The sequence below is a fragment of the Geotrypetes seraphini genome, chromosome 18 (assembly GCF_902459505.1).
Source record: "Geotrypetes seraphini chromosome 18, aGeoSer1.1, whole genome shotgun sequence".
NCBI lineage: Eukaryota > Metazoa > Chordata > Amphibia > Gymnophiona > Dermophiidae > Geotrypetes > Geotrypetes seraphini.
Genome location: NC_047101.1, coordinates 2,292,580 through 2,316,774, shown reverse-complemented (window position 1 = coordinate 2,316,774; position 24,195 = coordinate 2,292,580). Strand labels below are relative to the sequence as shown.

The 24,195-nt window shown below is 43.5% G+C and overlaps 1 protein-coding gene across 2 annotated transcripts in view; it reads left to right on the top strand.

The window, feature by feature from the left end:
- The first annotated feature begins 16,658 nt into the window (after positions 1-16,658).
- HRH2 (histamine receptor H2) overlaps positions 16,659-24,195 on the top strand; it is a 43,738-nt gene continuing 36,201 nt past the window's right edge. For both annotated transcript variants that reach the window (XR_004537508.1, XM_033927587.1), the window contains exon 1: positions 16,659-16,784. The gene's annotated coding sequence lies outside the window, so the exon portion shown is untranslated. The remainder of the gene's footprint in view (positions 16,785-24,195) is intronic.

Below are 24,195 nucleotides of genomic sequence, written 5' to 3'. Positions count from 1 at the left end.
GGAATGGAGTCTCGTTATGCAAGCTGTAATGTTCTAGGAGAGGTTGCTGAGGTTGGGGTCTGACTCGAGAAGGTCAAGGATGTCATCAGCGTTATGTATAGATTGTTTCAAGGGGAGATAGTTGGAAGAGTTTTAGGGAAGACATATAGATGTTGAAGAGAATAGGGGATAGGGGTGATCCCTGCGGGACTCCGCAAGTTGGTTTCCAAGGAACAGACATGGTTCCATTTGTGTTGACAGTGTAGGAACAGGAGTGTAAGAAGTTCGAGAACCACTCTAGTACGGTGGAGTCGATGCCTATCTCGGAAAGTTGATAAATTAGAATATCATGGTGGATGACATCGAAAGCTGTAGAGATATCGAATTGTAATAGGACAGCGAACTTATTACGAAAATGTAATTGTTGCACCTTTGAAATTAAGGAGACCAGTAGGGATTTGGTGCTGAAGTTGGGTCTGAAGCCTTATTGGTAGGATAAGAGAATGGAGAATCTCTCTAGGTAAGATGAGAGCTGGGTAGAAATGATGGCCTCTAGTATTTTAGTTAGGAAAGGGATATTTGCTATGGGGCAGTAGTTAAATGGTAAGGAAGGGTCGAGATCAGGTTTTTTCAGTAATGGGGACAAGAAGACTATGATACAGGGAATTACAGTAATCTATTTTTGAGACAAGGGCAAGAAGGAGGTTCTCAAAGGAGGAAGATTCAAGCATTGAACAAGCAGAGCATATCTGCATCGCGGTAAAGAAGCAGTTGCAAATGAGAGTAAATAGTGGAGTGCCTCAGGGATCTGTACTAAGACTAGTGCTATTCACACTTTGATTTAACTTTTTGTTAAAAATTGTGACATATTAAATAACTCTAACTCTAACTGTAGCATATTTATAAATGATCTGGAAATTAGAATGACAAGTGAGGTGATTAAATTTGCAGATGACACAAAACTATTCAAAGTTGTCAAGACACATGAGGACTGTGAAAAATTGCAGGAAAACCTTAGGAAATTGAAAGACTGGGCATCCAAATGACAGATGAAATGTAATGGGGACAAATTCAAAGTGCTGCACACGGGGAAGAATAATCCAAATCATAGTTACCTGATGCTAGGGTCCACCTTGGAGTCACTACGCTGAAATCTTCAGCCCAGTATGCAGTTGCAGCAAAAAAGAAAACAGGATAATAGGAATTATTAGGAAAAGGATAGTAAATACGAAGGAGAATATTATCATGCCTCTCTGTCACTCCATGGTGTGCTCTCACCTTGAATACTGCACATAATTCTGATTGCTTTATCTCAAATAAAGATATAGCGGAATTAGAAAAGATTCTTGCTGTTTGGGTAGGTGGTAGAACCGACATTTCAGCCATCACACTGTGGCCTTCTTCAGGATATGCTGTGAGGTCATAAGAACATAAGCAATGCCTCCGCTGGGTCAGACCTGAGGTCCATCGTGCCCAGCAGTCCAACAGGTCCAGGACCTGTGCAGTAATCCTCTATCTATACCCCTCTATCCCCTTTTCCAGCAGGAAATTGTCCAATCCTTTCTTGAACCCCAGTACCGTACTCTGCCTTATAACGTCCTCTGGAAGCGCATTCCAGGTGTCCACCACACGTTGGGTAAAGAAGAACTTCCTACCATTCGTTTTGAATCTGTCCCCTTTCAACTATTCTGAACGCTCTCTTGTTCTCTTATTTTTCGAAAGTTTGAAGAATCTGTCCCTCTCTACTCTCTCTATGCCCTTCATGATCTTGTAAGTCTCTGTCATATCCCCTCTAAGTCTCCTCTGCTCCAGGAAAAGAGACCCAGTTTCTCAAATCTCTCAGCGTATGAAAGGTTTTCCAAACCTTTTATCGGACGTGTCGCTCTCCTCTGAACCCTCTCGAGAATCGCCATATCCTTCTTAAGGTACGGCGATCAATATTGTACGCAGTACTCCAGATGCGGACGCACCATCGCCTGATACAACGGCAGGATAACTTCTTTCGTTCTGGTTGTAATACCCTTCTTGATTATACCTAGCATTCTATTCGCTCTCTTAGCGGCCGCTGCACACTGTGCCGTCGGCTTCATTGTCGTGTCCACCATTACCCCCAAGTCCCTTTCTTGAGTACTCTCATTCAATAACATCCCTCCCATCGTATAGTTGTACCTCGGGTTTCTGTTTCCCACATGTAATACTTTACATTTCTCAACGTTGAACTTCATCTGCCATCTCGTCGCCCATTCCCCTAGTTTGTTCAAGTCCCTTTGCAATTCTTCGCAGTCCTCTTTAATCCAAGCTCCACTAAATAGTTTGGGGTTGTCTGCAAATTTTATTATCTCACACTTCGTCCCTGTTTCTAGATCATTTATGAATATATTAAATAGCAGCGGCCCGAGCACCGAGCCCTGCAGGACCCCACTCGTGACCCTCCTCCAGTCCGAGTAGTGGCCCTTCACTCCTACCCTCTGTTTCCTACAAGCCAACCAGTTTCTGATCAATCTATGTACGTCTCCTTCCACCCCATGGTTCTTCAGTTTCTGGAGTAGGCATTCATGAGGCACCTTGTCAAAGGCTTACCTCTTACTTGTAATACTGAGCTGTAATTCTTAACATAATGTGAAATTCTTAACTTGTAAATCACACCAAACCCAGTTAGGCATATATTGATCCAAAAATTGAAGATTAGATTTAACCATTTCCAGTTCTTTCTTATACAATCTAAAGATGTTTGCTACACCAGTTTTTTCTATGCATGTTGTAAACCATCTCTTCCATAATCCACTATCTTGGACTGCAACTACCAATTGCTCATCCGTAGGATTAGAGAATAACACATAGACTGTGTCTGAATTCAAAAGGGCCTGGGATAGGCAAGTGGGATCTCTCAGAGAGAGAAAGAGATAATGGTTACTTTAAATTGGCAGACTAGATGGGCCATTTGGCCTTTATCTTCCGTCATGTTTCTATGCTTCTATGACAGAATTCATTACTGTTCCCATCCCTGCAGATAACCATGGGAAACCATACCCATATCATTCTTTAAGGAGAGAGGGAAGAATCAGAGTATGAATGGGCACAACCACTGACCCTCAAGCCTTGCATTGGAGAATGCTGGTATAGAAGGACTGAGGTTGAGATGGACATTAAAGAAGGACACGGGATGGTTTCCAGCCACTGACCCTCAAGCCTTGTATTGAAGAATGCTGGTGTAGAAGGACTGAGGTTGAGATGAACACTAAAGAATGACACGGGAAGGTTTACTGCGGTTATTCACAGGGAAGGGAACTGTGATGAATTCTGTCACCATGTCATTCTCTAGAATTCACTGCTCCTTAACCATTCACCTGTTTGGTGTTGATCAATGAAGTAAGACTTTACATTTCTCATTGTTGTTCCCCACCTGCTGATCTAATTTATTTTGTAGTACTGGAAAGATGAGAGAAGCCAGGGACCCAGAACATAAATGGTACAATAGACCATCATTACCTTTCAGTGAAAGAGCCTACATGATGAAGCCAGAGACCTAAACTGGAAAATAAGCACATGAAAAGAAAACGGAGCCCTTTATTGCAGAGCTCGAAAAGGCTTAAAAATGAACAGAATTAGATCCTGATTATCAGCTTTAACCCATGTGAAACTCACATCTCAATGTTCCTCATTTCTTCAAATATAACCTGAAAGGAGCACTGTCCACCCCCTTGCCTTCGACACCCGACTTTTAGAAGGGTTTCCTGGGTGAGAATCCATTAGCAGCTACATTAAAGTAAGTGCTCTGGAGATGAAAGAAAGTGTAGACACACTTTTGGCAAAAGCTTTAAGAAACTGAACTTCTAAGACCAAAAATGTTGCATTTCTTTTTAAAAAATGGAGCAGATTAAACAAACCGCATTCTCTGTTCTTGCACATTGTGCCTTGACCCTCATGCCTTAATAGGTTTGCAGTGGACAAAGCTTGGGGGAAATGCTTAGGGCTTCAGCACATAAGAATAGCCTTACTGGGTCGGATCAATGGTCAATTATCACGGTGGCCAATCCAGGGCACTAGAACCTGGCCAAATCCAAAGAGTAGCAGCATTCCATACAGAATCCTAAAGAATAGCAAGATTCTAGAATCCCCAGAGTAGCAACATTCCATGCTGCCGATCCAGGGCAAACAGTGGCTTCCTCCACGTCTATCTCAATAACAGACTATGGACTTTTCCTCCAGGAACCTGTCCAAACCCTTCTTAAAACCACTCTTACCACACCGCTGCTTATTCCTTGGATAAGCAGCATAAAATCTGTTTTACTCTTTTGGGATCTTGCCAGGTACTCGTGACCTGGATTGGGCACTGTTGGAAGTGGGATTCAGGGCTTGATGGACCTTCAGTCTGTCCCAGTATGGCAGCTCTTATGTTCTTATAAGCTACATTCATCTCCACAAGGTATTTCCCTGTCCTTGGAGGGCTTTCAATCTGATTTTTGTTTCTGAGCCAGTGGGGTTCTTTGTTTTGGTGCTTCTGTGTTCTTCCTTATCCTCCTGTGAGGGCTGTGTTGGGGTCTGGTTAGAAACATAGAAACATAGAAAGATGACGGCAGATAAGGGTCATAGCCCTTCAAGTCTGCCCACACCATTTACCCACCCTCTTAAGTCTACTGACCCCTAAAGTACAATAATTATACTGTCACTCTACTGACCCGCTCATTCAAGTCCTAGTGACCCTATCCCTTGGCATGACCTCGTAGGGATCCCACATAGGTATCCCATTTGTTCTTGAAGTCTGGGATGCTGCGTGCCTCGACCACCTGTACTGGAAGCTTGTTCCAATGCTCAATCACTCTCTCCGTGAAGAAGTACTTCCTGGCGTCTCCACGAAACTTCCCTCCCTTGAGTTTGAGCGGATGTCCTCTTGTGGTCGAGGGTCCCTTGAGAAGAAAGATATCCTCTTCCACCTCGACCCGTCCCGTGATATACTTAAAAGTCTCAATCATGTCTCCCCTCTCCCTACGCTCTTCGAGAGTGTAGAGCTGCAATTTGCTCAATCTTTCTTCGTACGGGAGACCCTTTGGTTCTGCAATACAGGCACATCTGGAAATCAGTTCAGGAACTGGGTAGGTTCTATGACCATTTCCTCCTGTGTTAGTCAGTCACGATTCTCCTTTGCTTAATGGTGCAGTGGCCAGAGGAGCAAAAAGCCAGAGAGAAGGCCACTCCCATGAGCTTACTATTTATGGTCCCTCAGCTTCCCTCCAAAGGGTATCCATAGTTTGCTATTGAGACAGACCTGGGAGAAGCCACTGCTTGCCCTGGATTGGTTGCATGGAGTGTTGCTACTCTTTGGGTTTTGACCTGGATTAGCCACCATGAGGACGAGCTATAGGGCAAGATGGACCATTGGTCTGATCCAGTAAGGCTATTCTTATGTTCTCATGTCCCCATCACTGTTACTCCCAAAGTAGGGTCAGTCCATTCTGGAAAATACTAGAGATTTTCCAAGACCACTGTTGAGGAGAATCTGTTCACCCTCTCAGTACCTAATGCACTTTTTGCTCGTTTCTTTATAATAATCCTTTCTCTTGATTGTATTTGTTTAACATCAAGTTTCAAGTTTATTTTTGACTTATTGAATCGCTTAATTTAATTTGCTAAGCGATTTACAGATAAAAAATAGATACATCAGATTAATTATAAAAGGATACATAAATTTAACACATTATCATACAAAATAATAAATAAAATCATACAAACTAACAGACACACGGGGAAAGAAAGGGTGGAACTACAATCGTATATATTAAAGAAAACATAAATGGTAAAAATATGACAGCTATAGTAGAACAACTGCACACTGGTGTATACAACCCAATCTCACTGTTAGCTGTATGCAGACTTGCACAAATGTCCACTACAAAAGACCCTTATGGAAACCATAAGAAATATAGACAATGAAGAAAGAAGTCAAGAACCTCCTTTTTCGAGAGTCCATTTTATCTGCCCACTTATTTGTTTCCAAAGTTCAGGTAGCAGCCTCCAAACGGGGTCACAGAAACAGGGCTTCCTCTTTGAACTGGAAATCCAGGCCCTGCTTGGGGAGACATGGGTGAGAAAGGGCAAGGGGTGTGCAGGTCTGCTATTCTGTTTTTGTCATCTGGGGCCATATTGGCCGAGTCTTACATTCATTGTAAACCAGTTTGAATAACTCTTGGAGGCCTGGAAGTCAGTCATTAAGAATTTTATAAATAACTAAATAAAAAACATATTGTACTGGATTTTAACTAAACCATTTAACTTACAGGATAGGTTCAGATTGATGCTTCCCATCAATGGCAGGAGAAAGCTAGTCACCTGGGTTCTAGATCATCTCAGTGGGAGTGGAATTGGGCAGGGACTAAACGAGGCTTATTTGCTGTCATTTTCTCACTCCTGCCTTCTACTTCCTCCCACCCCACCCTGCAAGCCCTTATACAGGGATGAGAAGATCTGAGAAAGAGAGGAATCCCGAAGAGATGAAGGAGTGTTGGAGGGGGTCACCTGCTTCCACTTCTCCTTGTCTTTGAAGGCTTTTTGTTGAATTAGAATGACGCTTACTGAGAGCAAGAATTTCCATGGCAACCCATGATTTTTGGCAGGGCTCTGATTACACCTAAATATCTGGCCTCTGCTTTGAATTGGACAGTTTCTTCTGTCTCTCTTTCCATTCATGGATTGCAGGGTCTCTCTTACTTCCTAACATAAGTCTTGTCGAGCTCTGCTGCTGGGAGTTTTGTTATCTGGATCCCAACTTAGATGCCATTCTCTCCCAGGTCAAGCTCGAAATGTGTCTTAGCCTTGAGATCGCCAGCACACGGCATGTTCTCAAAGCGTTTGGAACGAGTATGCCGTGGACCAGGCATTTACGATCTTCCACTTTCTGCTCTTATGAAGCAGAAAAATAGGGGCTGAGAGCCATTCCATTTCTTTCTTCTCATTTTTAATCTTTTAATTGGCTTCCCCACCTTATAATATTCTAACTGAAATTCTTCTCAACCTATGAATCTGTTTTCTGACTTGTTAAATGGCTGGGAAAATGACCAAAAATTTCCCATTGGGAAAATGGGCCCAATTAAAGGTGAAATCTTTGAATGGTTTCTCAGCATGAAGGGATTCACACACAGAGGACAGGTGGTATAAAATGGTTTTCTCAGTGGCATGATCATCATAGTTCATCAGTGTAGCAACAGCAATTGGATTTAGAGATCCACATGATGATTTTCATAAGGCAAAGGGAAACAGGCACATTATTAATGTTATTACTAATTAATGCCAGAAAGAAAGTCAGTTCTCTGAGCAGGTTAAACTCATAGTGGCAGAGAAGGTCTGAAGATCTTGCTGTATCCATGAGGCTTTAGGACCTCCCCTTCCACTGAGAGTACCACATGAGCTGCTCCTCCTCCCCTTCTACTGATTACCACGTGAGCTGTTCCTCTGAGTACCACGTGAGCTGCTCCTCCTCCCTTTTGACTGAGAGTACCACGTGAGCTGCTCCTCCTCCCCTTCCACTGATTACCACGTGAGCTGTTCCTCTTCCCCTTCTACTGAGAGTACCATGTGAGCTGCTCCTCCTCCCTTTTGACTGAGAGTACCACATGAGCTGCTCCTCCTCCCCTTCCACTGAGTATCATGTGAGCTGCTCCTCCTCCCCTTCCACTGAGTATCACATGAGCTGCTCCTCCTCCCCTTCCACCGATTACCATGTGAGCTGTTCCTCTGAGTATCACGTGAGCTGCTCCTCCTCCCTTTCCACTGAGAGTACCACATGAGCTGCTCCTCCTCCCCTTCCACTGAGTATCACGTGAGCTGCTCCTCCTCCCCCTTCCACTGATTACCACATGATCTGCTCCTCCTCCCCTTCCACTGATTACCACGTGAGCTGCTCCTCCTCCCTTTTGACTGAGAGTACCACGTGAGCTGCTCCTCCTCCCTTTTGACTGAGAGTACCACGTGAGCTGCTCCTCCTCCCCTTCTACTGAGAGTACCACATAAGCTGCTCCTCCTCCCCTTCCACTGATTACCACATGAGCTGCTCCTCCTCCCCTTCCACTGATTACCACGTGAGCTGCTCCTCCTCCCTTTTGACTGAGAGTACCACGTGAGCTGCTCCTCCTCCCTTTTGACTGAGAGTACCACGTGAGCTGCTCCTCCTCCCCTTCTACTGAGAGTACCACATAAGCTGCTCCTCCTCCCCTTCTACTGAGAGTACCACGTGAGCTGCTCCTCCTCCCCTTCCACTGATTACCACGTGAGCTGTTCCTCCTCCCCTTCTACTGATTACCACTTGAGCTGTTCCTCCTCCCCTTCTACTGAGAGTACCACATAAGCTGCTCCTCCTCCCCTTCCACTGAGAGTACCACGTGAGCTGTTCCTCCTCCCCTTCTACTGAGATGACCACGTAAGCTTCTCCTTCTCCCACTAGAGAGTGACATGGAGACAAATTTTTCCCCATCCCCACAGGAGCTCAATTTCTCCATCCCCACGAGTTTTGTCACTGTCCCTGTCCCATTCCTATAAGCTTTGCCTTAACCGCACAAACCTCAAACAGTTATGATTTTAAGGTGTTTGAGGCTTGTGCAGATGAGGGCAGAGCTTGCAGGAATGGGGCAGGGGCAGGAAAAGAACTTGCCAGGATGGAACGGAAAAATGAGTTTCCGTGGGAACGGGGAAATACGTGTCCCTGTGTCATTCTCTATCTCCCACTCCCCTTCCATTAGAAACACCACAAGCAACTCACCTCCCCTTCCAATGGCTGCAGTTTAGGTCCGTAGAGTTGTATTAATTGTGAATATTTATGTTAAGTGACCCCTTTCTCATGTGCTCCCCGGCCTCATTTTGACAGAGGCTGAGAAATGGCATTAATTCAGTGGGATCTTTGGACTTCCTTTGTTTGTTTATACTCAGGGTAATGCCTTCACTACAGCAGCCGCACCAAACTAATCCCTATTTAAGATGTATATAAATATTGTTAAAGTGTTCTCAAGTCAGTGCCTGAAGGGTGACAGAACACTGGGAGAAAGGCCCAGATCAGAGCAGGGCAGGCTGGGAGCTCCTCCAGCTATAGACACTTGAGTGCACACTCCACATCTTCTGGTATCCTCAAGTTTATTTAGGCTTGATATACCACTTATCCATGCTAAGCGGTTTATAGGATACAAAGCTAAAAGAATTTAAAACAGGGGGATCCGACATATACAATTAAAATATAATACAAGCAATGAGGGAAACTTCACAGGATACAAATGCTTCCTAAAATAAAATTTAAAAATCATTGGTGGTGGGAAAGACAAAAGGGTGTGTGGTATATCTGAAATCAAGCTCCAGCTCTATCCCTCATAAGCATCTTTGAAAAGAAAGGTTTTAAGGTCAGATCTGAATTTAGCAGTGTTTGTTTCTTGTTTGATGGGAGAGTGAGTTCCAAATATCTGTAGGGTTAGGGTTACCAGATTTTCCCAAAAGGACATTTTTCCGCTGCCGATATTGGTGGCTAGTGCCCTATGTCCAAATCGGACTTGGACGTTTCTTCTGGTTTTGCCCCTCCACACCAAAAGCTGCAGTTTCAATACTGTTGCCCTGATTAGTTCACTTTATCCGCACGGAATATTCTGCCTCCTACGTGATTTTGGCACAGTCAATCAGTCAGCTACTTTCCTTTGAGCTCATCTACACTGTTGTGTAAATAGGAGAACAAGGTGAAATAAGCAGCAGAAGCTGGTGTATCTCATAATCCTTAGCTTATATATAAGGCAGGTCAATTTAGAGCAGTCAGAGACGCCAAAGGAATGATTTTAGAAGAAGGAAGGCACATTCTGGGCATGGTTTGAATGATTCTTACAATTATACAATGCCAGTCTATACCTACAGTTGTCAGTGGTTTTTATGTGTCTTTGATAACTTTCTAAAAAGGGCAGAGTGTTGGAAAGTAGAGAATGACACGGGGACAAATTTTTCTCCTTCCCCGCAGGAACTCAATTTCTCCATGTTGTCGCTGCCCCTGCCCCATTCCTGTAAGCTCTGTCTTAACCACCCAAGCCTTGAATACTTAGGATTTGAAAGCGTTTGAGGCTTGTGCAGATGAGGACGGAGCTCAGGCATTGGCGGAATGAGGCATTATGACATCACAATCTGAGCTCTAGAATGTCGCTACTTAGGATTTTCAAGGGTTTGAGGCTTGTGCGGATGAGGACGGAGCTTGCAGAAATGGGGCAGGTGCAGGAAAATAACTCGCGGGGACGTGGAAACATTTGTTCCCATGTCATTCTCTATTGGAAAGCAGAAGCTTCACCGTGTCACTGCATCACAGTAATTCCCAAACCTGGTCCTGGAGGCATCCCAGCCAGACAGTGGTGTAGTAATGGGGGTGGGGGGTGTACCCCAGGCACTGTCTAGGTGGGGGCACCAGCACCCGTCCCCCCTGCTCTCCCCCTCCCCCATCACTACTGTGCTCACGTGTCCCTTCCTTCACCCGTACCTGTTTAATGTTCCTGGTGCAAGCAGCAACCCCAACCTGCTGCTCGGCTCTTCCTGTGATGTCACTTCCTGGACCAGTGCCTAGGAACTAACATTAGATGAAGACCTGATGGTGCAAGCAGCAGGTTGGGATTGCTGCTCGCACTGGGAACCTTAAAGTGTTATCGGGGAAGGGAATGGGCGCGTGGCCGGAGGGGCAGGGAAGGAGCGGATGGGGGCAGGGGAGAGAGACCCTCACTAAGCCACTGGTTTCAGGATATCCATAAGGACTATTCATGAGAGACACCTGTGTGCACTTCCTCCACTGTGGAGATTTGGAAAACTTGATACTGCTGTATGATATGCTCACGTGTTTTCAAAACCCTGCTTTTTGCTCCAATTTCTATTTCCAAAGGACACAAGAGGTTTCTTTGCTTGTATTCCTGTCCTCAGAGATGTGAGCGTACTTGTTTCTCTCGCACTGATAGAGGTCACAGGTGAATCTGCGTACTGCGTGACACCACTGAACTCAGAAGAGATAAGATGGAGATGAGCCTCCCGTCTCTCGTCGCTTGGAGCAATTATCCCTCACAGCAGTGCTGGGCGCTAGAGAAGACGAGTCACAGGGTCCGCTTCGGCCTTCAGTGCAATAATCATTGATAGTCGCTGAGGTGTGAAACTGCTTCTGGGATTCGGCCTTTCCACCAATTACTTGATATGGAAAACCTCTCAGCCAAGCTATCTTCCCAGACCCCACCTAGCCGCTCAGCCTGCTCTGGACTGGTGTCTTATCGGTACCGGAGCAGCCACATTTCCTCTCTCCTCGCACTGCAGACGACATGATGACCTCTTGACCATCTGCCCTGTCTGCTCCGTTGACTATAGGCATTGTTCTGTTTCATTTGCTTTTCCTTTTTCTCTTCTTTCATCCATTTTGCTTTCTAAGTTCTTTTGTCCATGGGGGGGGGGGGTCTTATTTTCTCATAGCACTTCTTACGGACATAATAGCCATAATAGGTCTGACCAATGCTCTGTCTAGCCCAATATCCTCTTTCTTAGGTGGCTAGTGCCAGTGGCATAGTAAGGGGATCGTGAACTGCCCTGAGTGCCAAGTTGGTGGAGAAGCTGGTACCGCTCCACCCTGCCCTGCCACACCATGCCACCCTTGCACCATCCCTCCCCCCCACCCCATATCTCCGTATTATCTTCGCTAGTGCCAGCCTGGTTCCCCTCTGAATTACTTCCTGGTCACAGTGCAGACAAAGGGGCTAAAGAGATCAACCTCTTCATGCTATTTTGTTTTGTAAATCTTTATTCGTTTTAAAAACTTATAAGAACAAAGAACCGGCGTGGCTCACTGTAGAGGTGAAGGAAGCGATCAGAGACAAGAAAACTTCATTTAAGGAATGGAAAAGGTCAAAAACGGATGAAAACTGGAACAAGCACAAACAACATCAATGCAGGTACCATAAGGCGGTAAAAGGGGCCAAAAGAGACTACGAGGAAAAAATAGCCAAGGAGGCGAAGAACTTCAAGTCGTTCTTTCGATATATTAAGGGGAAACGACCCGCAAGGAAGTGGTGGGACCGTTGGATGACGATGGAATAAAGGGAGCACTAAAGGAGGACAAAGCAATCGCTGACAAACTAAACACATTTTTTGCATCTGTATTTACCGAAGAAGATGTACACAGCATACCGGAACCCATCAGGCTATATGCTGGAAACGAAGATGGAAAGCTGACAGGATTGATGGTCAGTCTAGAGGAGGTATGTAGGCAGATTGATAGGCTTAAGAGCGATAAATCCCCGGGACCGGATGGCATCCATCTGAGGGTCATCAAGGAACTGAAAGGGACCATAGCTGAACTGCTTCAACTAATAGCCAATCTGTTGATCAAATCGGGAAAGATTCCGGAAGACTGGAAGGTAGTGAATGTTACACCTATCGAGGGGAGATCCGGGGAACTATAGACCGGTGAGTCTAACCTCTGTACTGGGAAAGATGGGAGAGTCACTGATAAAGGACAGCATCATTGATCACCTTGACAGAAACGGGCTGATGAGGACCAGTCAGCACGGTTTTAGCAAAGGCAGATCGTGTTTGACGAACTTGCTGCACTTCTTTGAGGGAGTAAACAGACAGATAGACAAGGGCGATCCAGTCGACATTGTATATCTGGATTTTCAGAAGGCGTTCGACAAGGTTCCGCATGAACGACTACTTTGGAAAATTGCAAGCCATGGAATTGAAGGTGAAATACTCACGTGGATTAAAAACTGGCTGGAGCATAGGAAACAGAGAGTGGGGGTAAATGGACAATACTCGGACTGGAAGAGCGTCACCAGTGGGGTGCCGCAGGGCTCGGTGCTTGGACCTGTGCTCTTTAACATCTTTATAAATGATCTGGACATAGGTACGACGAGCGAGGTGATTAAATTTGTGAATGATACGAAGTTATTCAGAGTAGTAAAGACGCAGGGGAATTGCGAAGATCTGCAACGTGACATAATCAAGCTCGAGGAATGGGCATCGACATGGCAGATGAGGTTCAACGTGGATAAGTGTAAAGTGATGCATGTCGGTAACAAAAATCTCATGCACGAATACAGGATGTCCAGGGCGGTACTTGGAGAGACCTCCCAGGAAAGGGACTTGGGAGTTCTGATCGACAAGTCGATGAAGCCATCCACACAATGTACGGCGGCAGCAAAAATGGCAAACAGAATGCTAGGAATGATAAAGAAGGGGATCATGAACAGATCAGAGAAGGTTATCATGCCGCTGTACCGGGCCATGGTACGCCCTCACCTGGAGTACTGCGTCCAGCACTGGTCGCCGTACCGAAGAAGGACACGGTACTACTCGAAAGGGTCCAGAGAAGAGTGACTAAGATGGTTAAGGGGCTGGAGGAGCTGCCGTACAGCGAAAGATTAGAGAAACTGGGCCTCTTCTCTCTCAAACAGAGGAGATTGAGAGGGGACATGATCGAAACATTCAAGGTACTGAAGGGGATAGACTTAGTAGATAAGGACAGGTTATTCACCCTCTCCGAGGTAGGGAGAACAAGAGGGCACTCTCTGAAGTTAAAAGGGGATCGATTCCTTACAAACATAAGGAAGTTCTTCTTCACCCAGAGAATGGTGGAAAACTGGAACACTCTTCCGGAGGCTGTTATAGGGGAAAACACCCTCCAGGGATTCAAGACAAAGTTAGACAAGTTCCTGCTGAACCACAACGTATGCAGGTAAGGCTAGTCTCAGTTAGGGCGCTGGTCTTTGACCAGAGGACCACCGCGGGAGCAGACTACTGGGCACAATGGACCACTGGTCTGACCCAGCAGCGCCAATTCTTATGCTCTTATGTAACTGAGCATGTGCAGGAGATCCGGCATTAGTGGATGAAGTATGCCTGAGTGAATTAAGTGCTGCTGTAGGTGCAACCCAGGAGGGAGACGGCTTTATCTGGTGGTAATATTGCAGGGGGGAGAATCTATTGTAATCTTAGATTTCTATACCCAGTCATCCCTTACAAAATTGGGCTTGGCTCAGTTTACAACAATTTATCTATAAAGGATAACATTACAGTCCTTAAAAATTGTTTAAAAATGTTGAAACATGGTTTTTAAGATTTCTCGGAAGACCTGAAGCAAAATACAAGATCCTATTTGCGAAGGTTGATCATTCCACAATGCAGTTAATAACAATGAGCCTTTTTACTGACTGAGCTAATTAATACCTTCAACAGAGGGAAAGGAGAGTTAGTATGCATGAGACCTCCTCAGTCTATTTTTGGGAACCCTAAAAATTGGACTTCTGGCTATGCCCCTGCCTTCAATAAGATTCAAAATTGATTATTCTACAGAAAAAGTCAACTCTGTAAGTGCCACCTTTCTTTATCAGCAATGGCCACCTGCAAACATACCGTATATATGCAGGAAACCAACTAACCGAAGGGGCCACTTCCACATCTTTTACCCTCTGGACAAACATCTTCCTTCTCCTTCCTGACATCATTGCAAATGCTGCTTAGGACTGACATATTTGAATATTTCTATCTTTTGCTTCAACAGCAGTGAAATTCATCTTTGGTGTGAAAAAAAAAATGATCGCATGATTCTGTTATTAATAAAGGCTGAACATTGGTTGCCCATTAGTTTACAAAATACTAGTCTTAGTCCATAAATGTCAGGCTCTCGTTATTTTTATCAAAGGATCTGATTCTGTGCCCTGCTACACTTTCTTATGCACAACCAAATCAGTTGCTTGTTCCATCCTTTCAACATTTTTTTTTTTAATTCCGTGTTTACAGTGGTGGGCCCCACAATGTGGAACAGTTCCCAGAGAAGTGTCACCCTAAATTTAAAACGGCTCTTAAAACAGCCATTTGGTACAGAGCTTTCAGCAACCACAGAGATCGTTATACCATAAGTATCTGCGTTTTTATGATTTTCTGCCTTAACAGGATTCCCTAGAACTTTGGACCTTTTGCTGATTCTGTCCTCAAGAAGAGGATTTTAGCTCTTGAAAACTAGTCCAAAATGTATATTAGGTTCATCCAGTCAATGAAGATAGATCCATACCTGTAAATGTTTTGATGGGATTTTGTCCTTCCATCTTGTTGGATGAATTTGAAAGAAGGTTTTAATAATGATCCAGTTAGTTAATGTTTTTATTGTATTTGTTCTGTCAAAGCATGTTTTAGTATTTTTAATATGTATGCATGTAATTTTGTAAACCGCATAGTTTTTATGCAGTATATAAAGTTTTAAATAAATAAATACCTGACACCTTTTTATTGATCTTCATTTCTGTACATTCACATGGACTAAAGTATCAAGCATACGACTTTATCCTTTTCAATAAATCTACAAAATCTCACATTCTTTAGTGTCAATCCAGAGTAGCCCTTTAACAAGAAGGATGCTGTAGGCTGAGCAGAGAACACTTTTTCTCTACGAGAGAGGTAGTGTCAGGAAAAAGAAAACCAACATTCTCATTTTTGATAGAGCAGTTACTAAAAGCTTGAGAAATTTGGAAGGAAGAGATTCTTAGCGAACAGAAAGAAGAAGTTCAGGACAGTCGCACTTGACCAGAATTGATTGAAACTGAAACTGAAAGCAACTCCACTTCTCCATTCCCTTTCCCCCTCCCTATTGTTTTTTTCCTTGAATCTCTTCTTATTCTTTAAAGAGTCTATTTCTACCCCTTCCATCCTTTCGTACTAGTTTGTCAGTGTGTTTGTAATTCATAATATTGTTATTGTATTTTAATTTGTATGCTACCCAATTTTATTTAATTGTACCTCGCTTAGTAAGTAAAATAAATGATTGAATCAAATTGTAATAAAAATTTGAAACTTTAACAGAAGCTGAGTCACACTTTATTCCATGCACTAGAAAATTTGTGTGCAGTGGCATAGTAGAGAAGGTGGGGACGGACCACCCCGAGCGCCTTCTTGGTGGGGGGGCTGGCACCTCTCCGCCCCCATGCCATGCTCGCGCCTTCCCTTCCCCAACCCGGTTCCGCTTTAAAATCTTCACATGCGCAAGCAACTACTGTAGCCTGCTGATCACACCAGGGGGTGCTGAAAAGTTCTCAGCCCAACCCAGAACAGAATGACATAGATATGGTTCAATCAATGATCTGAAACAATTGTCAAAACATAGAATTTTGTTTCTACAAATTGGCCCTTAACGAAATAAGTTAAGACTCTTTACAGCTAAGGTGCCAAATAACGCTCAGAATTTAGGAAGCTGGTTGGTTGGGCTGCCCCTTGCATGTAATAAACGTGAGCCACGTGTAGGACAATCAAGCCATTGTGACATCACTGAGAAAGTTGGCTCTTATTGGTTGAATGAGGTATTATGACATCACAATCTCAGCTCTGGTTACCAGAGACTAAAACTCTGCACTACGAGGGAGTGCTAAAAAGTTCTCAGCTCAACCAAGAGAATGACCTGGATATGGTTCAATCAATGTTCTAAAACAACGTCAAAACATAGAATTTCATTTCTGCAAATTTGCACTTGATGAAATAAGATAAGACTTTTCAGCTACAGTGACAAAATAGTGCTCAGAATTCTGTTTCTCGTTGCACTTTTTGGACACTGGATACAGCACTTTCGTTGCATCTGAAGAAAGTTAGAGCCGCTCTGTGCCCGCCCACTCCTCCTGAGTCATTTCACATCCAGACCGTGTGTGCCTGTGTACGTGTGACAGAGCTCCGATTCACTGGATCCCAGTACTCCTGCCTGGGTGCTTTCTAAGGGCGCTTTTGGACTGCAGGAGTGTCTCATGCCTCGCCATGTTCCCAGTCTCTGTCTGTGGCTCCCAGGCTGTCAGGTAAGGAAGAAAGGGAGACCTTTCCCTTGTTCAGGATGATGAGACTATCATATGCACCGAGAAGTAGCAATGGAGTGCAGTCCTTGGCACAAGCAACTTTACGCCAGAATCCAGGGAAGGGTACTTAAGAGCAGTGGAAGAGGCTGGCAGGGAAAGATTAAGGAGCAGGTTTGGAATCTGGAAAAGGAGCAGTGCTGTGCCTCGCCTTTCTCCAGCTGGTGCTGCGCTGGCATCTGCTTGACTGAACAGATCAGACGCGATACTTTTAGACTCTTGCAAACTTGAAGATTAGAATGGATTTGAAAGCACCTCGGTGGATTTCTGCATGTGCGTCTATCTCTAGCACTGGTTCCCGAACCTTAGCCAGTTAGATTTTCAGGTGTACCATGAATATTCAGGAGCTAGGCTACCATGTGCTGCTTCCTTTGCGTGCAAATTTATCTCATGCCTGCTCATTATGGATATCTTGAAACCTGACTGGTATTCCCACTCCCCCCTCCCCCACCCACCCCCCCTGCAGCATTAGCCATGGTGTTCAGACTGTTCACGGTGCTTGTGCCCCTTTCACATTGTTTCCTGTGGTCTCTCTTTGCTCCGTTCCTTTCCAAGCAGAATTCCAGTGACAGGAAGCTGCCTTTCAGTCTCCGATCACATACATATTCAAAAGGCTGACAAGCTGACATCAAAATCTTGCCCTTGGTGGATGCTTTATTTTAAAGCAGAAATTCTAACCCCGCCCTCTCTAGGACATTCACTTTATGCCCTTGTAGAAGGTCCCAGATCATAATGTCTGTCTGATACCCAGACAAGTGGGAGTATGTGGTGCAGTGACTAGAGCTACAGCTACAGCCTCAGCACCCTGAGGTTGTGGGTTTGAATCCCGCACTGCTCCTTGTGACCCTGGGCACTTATCCTCATTGCCCCAGGTACATTAGATAGAGTGGGAGCCCACATTGGGTCAGATAGGGAAAAATCCTCATAGAACTGTAGGCTGGATTCAGGAGATGGCGCTCAAAATTCAGCTCTACTGGACTCTCAAAGCTGATCACTCATCAAAGAACAACACTGAGTGCCAATTTCAGGGCTCAAATTTGGACGCCAGCATTAAGGCTACTGAAACCAGGTGTAAGTCCCAGCACCCAATCTGGGCACACATCCTGGGTATTTTATAACACTGTGGGCAAATTTTAGGAATGCCCTTGCCTTGCCCATATACCTCCCATGTCCACGCCTGCTCTGGGTTGCGCACTTCTATAGAAGAGCACATGATGTTCCGGGTCAGTAATACCAATCCGATTCTGGCATGCACTGGATGCCCAGTTTTAATATTAATGACCTCATTTGCATGCCAGAATCGGAGAATGTAGGACTGCATGGAAAACCATGTGGTGAGCCATTTTGTGCATAGGGTTGGCAAATCTGATCGGTCGCTAAACTGGTTTGGCAACAATCATTAGATGATCGGAGACTTTAGTGCATCTAGCCCGTAGTTGGGTGCACATCGTGGATCGGCGTCCAAAGATCAGCATCCCACAGATTTGAAGGTGGAGTTAAATATCCTCTTCCGACGTACTCCTTGAGAGGATGGGAAAGGTATCTTAAATCGCCGTGTGGTCTGTGAGCTGAGGAAGGTGTGCGAGACTGGAAGTCTGCTGGAGCTGATTCCGATAACTGATTCTTAGTTCCCAATTGAGCTAATTGGTTTGTTGTCCAATTAAACTGCAGACATAAATGGGGCATGAATGCAACTTTGAGCGCCCTATATAGAATCCAGGGGGCTATTACAGCTTTCCTAATTACTCAATTTCAAACGCCCGTTTTCAGAGTTTTGCTTTTGGGCCACCGTACTCAGCCAACTCAGCCGAGGACTCAGACAGCAAGGCGACTGAATGAGATGGACCAAGTTGTCTGTGATGGTAGAGATGACTGGTTTCCAGTCTGTCTGACAGACTGCAAGTACAAGGGTGGTTTGAAAAGTTTGGCAAAAATGCAAGTTAAAGAGGATAGTTTCGATCAAGGGCTAGACACATAGTCCAGCAAGGTTCCAGATTGTTCATAAAGTAGGAAAAATAGCTTACGAAAAAAGTGGAAATTCGCAAGATGAACAACCCGGGTAATCTTTAAGTTGGGATGTTTATACTATGAAGTAGCCTTTGGACTTGCCCCACGATACCTTGTTGACAGGTTTGATATTGTGTCGCAGAAGAATAGTAGGAAATCACATGCTCTGTTTACGTTTCCTTCGGTCAAGGACTGTAAAAGCAAGAAATATCACGAACGCACTCTCGCCTATAAGGCGGTGTATTATGATAAAGATTTACGACTATTCTTAGATCTATTTCATATGAACATTTTAGAAAGTTGTTGAAAACCTTTCTCTTCTCTAAATTTTCAGTTAATTAGATCCGTTTGTATTCTTTATATTCTTTTTTACTTTAGTATAATCTTTTCTTAACCGCGTTGAACTCATGGCTTTGCGGTCTAGAAATCTGCTGTTATGTTTACAAAACCGTAGTACGTTTTTTTGCGCCGGCCACGGTGGTAACAACTCTGATGCTCATATGAGCTTAAAAACTGTGCTACTGTTTTGTAAAGGGGGAGGGTAAGTGTATAGCGCTTGATCTTTAACTTGCATTTTTTTTTTTTACCAAACTTTTGAAACCACTGCCAGAGTTGGATATGTAGCAGCCTTTCAGGGAATGACCACTTGAGTATTACAGAACATAAGAATTCCCGCTGGTCCATCATGCCCAGCAGTCTGCTCACGCGGTGTCCCTTAGGTCAAAGACCAGTGCCCTATTTGAATCTAGCCTTACCTGTGTACGTTCTGTTCCAGTAGGAACTTATCCAACCTTTTCTTGAATCCCTGGAGGGTGTTTTCCCCTATAACAGCCCCGGAAGAGCGTCCCAGTTTTCTACCACTCTCTGGGTGAATAATAATAATAATAATAACAACTTTATTCTTCTATACTGCTATAATCTTGCGACTTCTAGGCGGTTCACATTGAAGAGAGCTGGACAATCAGCGAGTTACAATATTCAGATAGTCAGAGGAATTATATTGTACAGAATCTTAAAAAATGCAGCGAAATTACAATATACAGTTTGTTAAGAATTTCAGAGGGGACCTTCCTTACGTTTGTATGGAATCTCTCCCCTTTTAACTTTAGCGAGTGCCCTCTAAAGTTAAAAGGGGATAGATATGTATTCATTAGCACACATTTGGGTCATCTGTGCACCTTCAATTTTAAGTGACCAAGACTGATTGTATGCCCATAAACCTATGAACTTATAAAGTATGCCTAAAAGTCCTAACATTTTTCAAATGGATTTTTAAAACCCCCCCAAAAATTGGTGTGGGGAAAAAAAAGCCAAACAAATAGAAGCAAATGGCCCGTTTTTGCCCAGATTCATCCATATATAGTTTTGTGGTGAGACATGGGAAACTGGGTATGTGGAAGGAAACAAAGATGAGATCCAAAAAGACTATCTTGAATAGGAAGGTGGACATACTTGATGTAGTGGACAGAGAGATTCCCTTGCCACGATCAGCTCAACGGCAACCCGGTTCTCTAACATGGACGCTGGCTAAAGAATTGTGGTGTTGGACACCTGTGTGCGATTTTCAAAAGCTGCTTAGGCGACTTCCTACACAGAATCCAGCACTTTCTGCCTGCACAAGTCACTTTCCCCTTGGATTGAGCCCAGACTTGAACAGTGAAGGATTTCCGAGTTCAAAGAGCAGGAAGAGACCAAGTTGTGACAACCTAAGAAAATCATGGATACTATTCCTTTTCAATATATTTATTTCTTTTTCTTTAATATAAGAATAAAAATCCATATGTAATAAAGGCCCCCTTTTATGAAGCCGCTTGAGGCATTTTTATCACTGGCCACGGCAGTATTAGCTCGGATGCTCATAGAATTCCTATCAGTGTTGAAGCTAATACCACCACGACCGGCCATAAAAAAGCCTAACATGGCTTCGGATTTTGCCTTATTCTACTATCAAAAGCTGTACCTTATCAACAGACTTTCTGTGGCTCAGCTCTAGACTCTAGACTGCCACAAAACGAAACTTGCCCTTATGCAGCAAAATCAGTTTTCTGATTTATAATCATTGCAGGACTCACAATGTAAAATATATAATATTAGCAGATGTCAATAACACACTTATCTTAAACATCTACAACAAATAGACCATCCTTTAAATTACGATCATTGCAAGATAATGGATTAGTTCCGCCAACAGTGTGTAGAACCAGGTGGGAAATCACTCGTCATAAAGCTTTTTTTATATAGCACCTAGACTTTGGAATCATCTTCCGTCTGAAGTAAATTTTAAGGCCTCTAAGACATTGTTGAAGACCCTTTTTTTTTCAGTTAGCTTTTGGTATAGACTCTTTTCCGATTGATCACATTCATTGATTGAGAAGTTATCAGGCGTTCCTTAAACACTTTGAAATAATGGTTTACAGGTTGTCTGATAGTGTTTCTTTTAGGGCTGTCCTATGTTTTATTGAATTTTTATCATTATGTAAACCGCTGAGAGCTGTTGTAAGATTTGATGATATAGAATTTTAATAAACATAAAACATACCCCATCCCCTCCTTTACTAAATTTACATCATAGATAGAAATATATACATACACAAAGACATGGAGGATAATGTGCACTTAGCAGCAGTTACAACCTCAACCATCTGGCTTGGCAACCTAGATAAGTCATTTCGGTCTTTATATGGTATCAGATACAATGTTACTACAGTATGTTATGTATAAATAGGAACAAGATGGCCACCAATAGGAAGTGTGGGCTATAGAGTTAGAAAAACTCATCAGCTCATGAGAGACGCAATAGCTCATGTTGAGAGGCAAGACCTACCTACTGTGGTATTCAAGTTTCAAGTTTATTATAAATTTGATTGATCGCTTATTCAAAATTCTAAGCGATGTACACATCAATAAAATTACAAATTTTTAGGGGGCAACAAAACAAACGGTAAAAACTCAACCTTGCAAAACATATTAAAACAAAAGGAAGGATGGGAAGAGAAGGAATTTCAGGTATGGTCTCGAGAAGGTCTTTCATTCCTGTCTCTCCACCACCGTTACTACCACATTTCAATCTCTGGAGGATTCGTCCCAGGCCTCACATCCCCCTGGGGTCTGGGACTCTACTAACTTGTTCTCGTATAACCCTCTAATAACACATTTTCAGCTAACAAAGTTCAAAAACTCTCTTTAGAATAATTAATTATCTGAAACCCCAATAACTGATGCCATAATCAGCCAGGAAAACAGACATAAACTTTAAATGTACAATCCAACAGACATAGAGAAAGGGAAGCCACGAAGAGTAGTTAAACCATGTCAGGTTCATGGTCTTTCTATAACATAACATAATAATATAATATTGTGCTTATTGACCGCGTAACCAGAAGTTCAACGCGGTTTACAAAAGATTATGAAAATAAGCATGTTGCATAAAATAATATGGTTAGTTAGTCAGTCAAATATTTAGAGAAGAGATAGGTCTTTAATTTTTTTCTACAATGTCTGTAGGAACGAGCTGTAAGCAACAGTATTCGAAAGCAAAAGCAAGAGTAGTCCCTTAGCAAAGAAGCAGAGAGTGAGAGGTGGAAAGCTACCAACAGTGGGTTGAATGTATGAATCATTTTTTTTTTTTTTTAAATCAAGGAATGTATTAAGTTAAATCCAATAAAAAAGGTTATCACTTTAAATTATTCTTTTGTTTGTTACTCTGTTGTCTCCTGCACAAAATTTGAAAACTCCTTGACTGTAGCAGCCTCAGTGAAAGACTGTCTCAGTCTCAGATGCTTGGGAACCATCAGGAGAAACTGCCTTCATACCAGTGAAGAGCAAATTGGTCACCTTTGTTGTATCACTCCTAGATGCAGCGTTTGATTGGCAATTTACTTGAAAAGCTCTTGCAACCTCCAAAAAGCTCTAAATTCAAAAAAAAATGGCCATGAAATTCTCATCTAAAGAAAGCCTGAGAAAGCGTTGAGAGACTCTGAAGAAGACTTCAACATTTGACAGAAAGGTTTGCCCAGTACATGCAATGTTGTCTTAACTGTTAGCCAAACTGGCCAGTGTTAAGAAGGAGGGGGAAGGAGGGCAGTCCCTTCATGCAAAGCAGAATAATAGTTCCTAAAAGTCACATATGCAAAGAACCATCAACCTATAGAGAGGTGGCCAGTTTTCTATGGTATTGTTCTGGGAAGGGTGATGTTGGGGTAATCGTGGTTGTTGAGTTTCCACGCCCTCATCACCTCATGCTTAGATTACTGCAACTTCCGCTCTGCCATCTTTCTTCCCTTCAATTTGCCAAAATTCGGCTGCATGGCTCATATTCCGTGAGAGCTGCTTCCCATCCATTTCTGAATACAATTCAAACTGCTCTTACTGTCCTACAAACGCATTCACTCAGCTGCCCCTCATTATTTCTCTTCACTTTTCTCCCCCCATACCTCCCCTCCCCCCCACGAGCTCCGCTCAACTAGTAAGTCCCTCCTATCTGTGCCCTTCTCTTCCTCTGCCAACTCCAGACTCCATCCTTTCTGTCTTGCTGTGCCGTATGCCTGGAACAAACGACCTGAATCCCTACAGCAGGCTCCGTCTCTGGCAGTATTCAAGTCCAAGTTAAAAGCTCACCTCTTGGAGTCTGCTGTCAACTCCTAACTCTCCTCCTTGGGTTCTACATCCCCAAGTCTGTCCAAGTTAGAGCAGGGACCGTTTATTAATATCAAAATGTACTGTGCTGCATACGCCCTTCAGTGCTATAGAAATGTTATTATTATTATATATATATATATGGTCCCTGCTCTAACTTGGTTTCTCAATAGTGAGGGTGCTCACTGCTCACCACAGGATCCCCAGAACTGGTACATATGAATAGTTCTCCTGACTACAAATGCTGGAAAGTCTCAGGACTTTCACTGTCTAGATCAGGGGTGTCAAATGTTGATCCTTGAGGGCCAGTCAGGTTTTAAGGTTTTCCTCAATGAATATGCATGAGATCTATTTGCATACAATGAAAGCATTGGGGAAATCCCGAAAACCCGACTAGATTGCGACCCTCGAGGACCGACATTTGACACCCCTGATCTAGATATATGTTTCTTCGAAGTAAAGGCAATTCTCTGGACAGTGGCTTAAGATTTCTGAATATATTGCTTGAATGACAAACCAAAATGTGTAAAATACTCTATGTAGGATTAGCAAAATGTGTATATGAAGAGATTTTTCCCATTTTCTGCCTGTGAGAAAATACTCTGTGTTTCAGGCTGTTTTAGTCAAACAATGTTTCTCCAATCTGGAGTTTGCAATTGAAAGTGGAACAAGATAAGGGGACCCTGAAGAGCAATCTTATCTTTGTGGCTCCAGA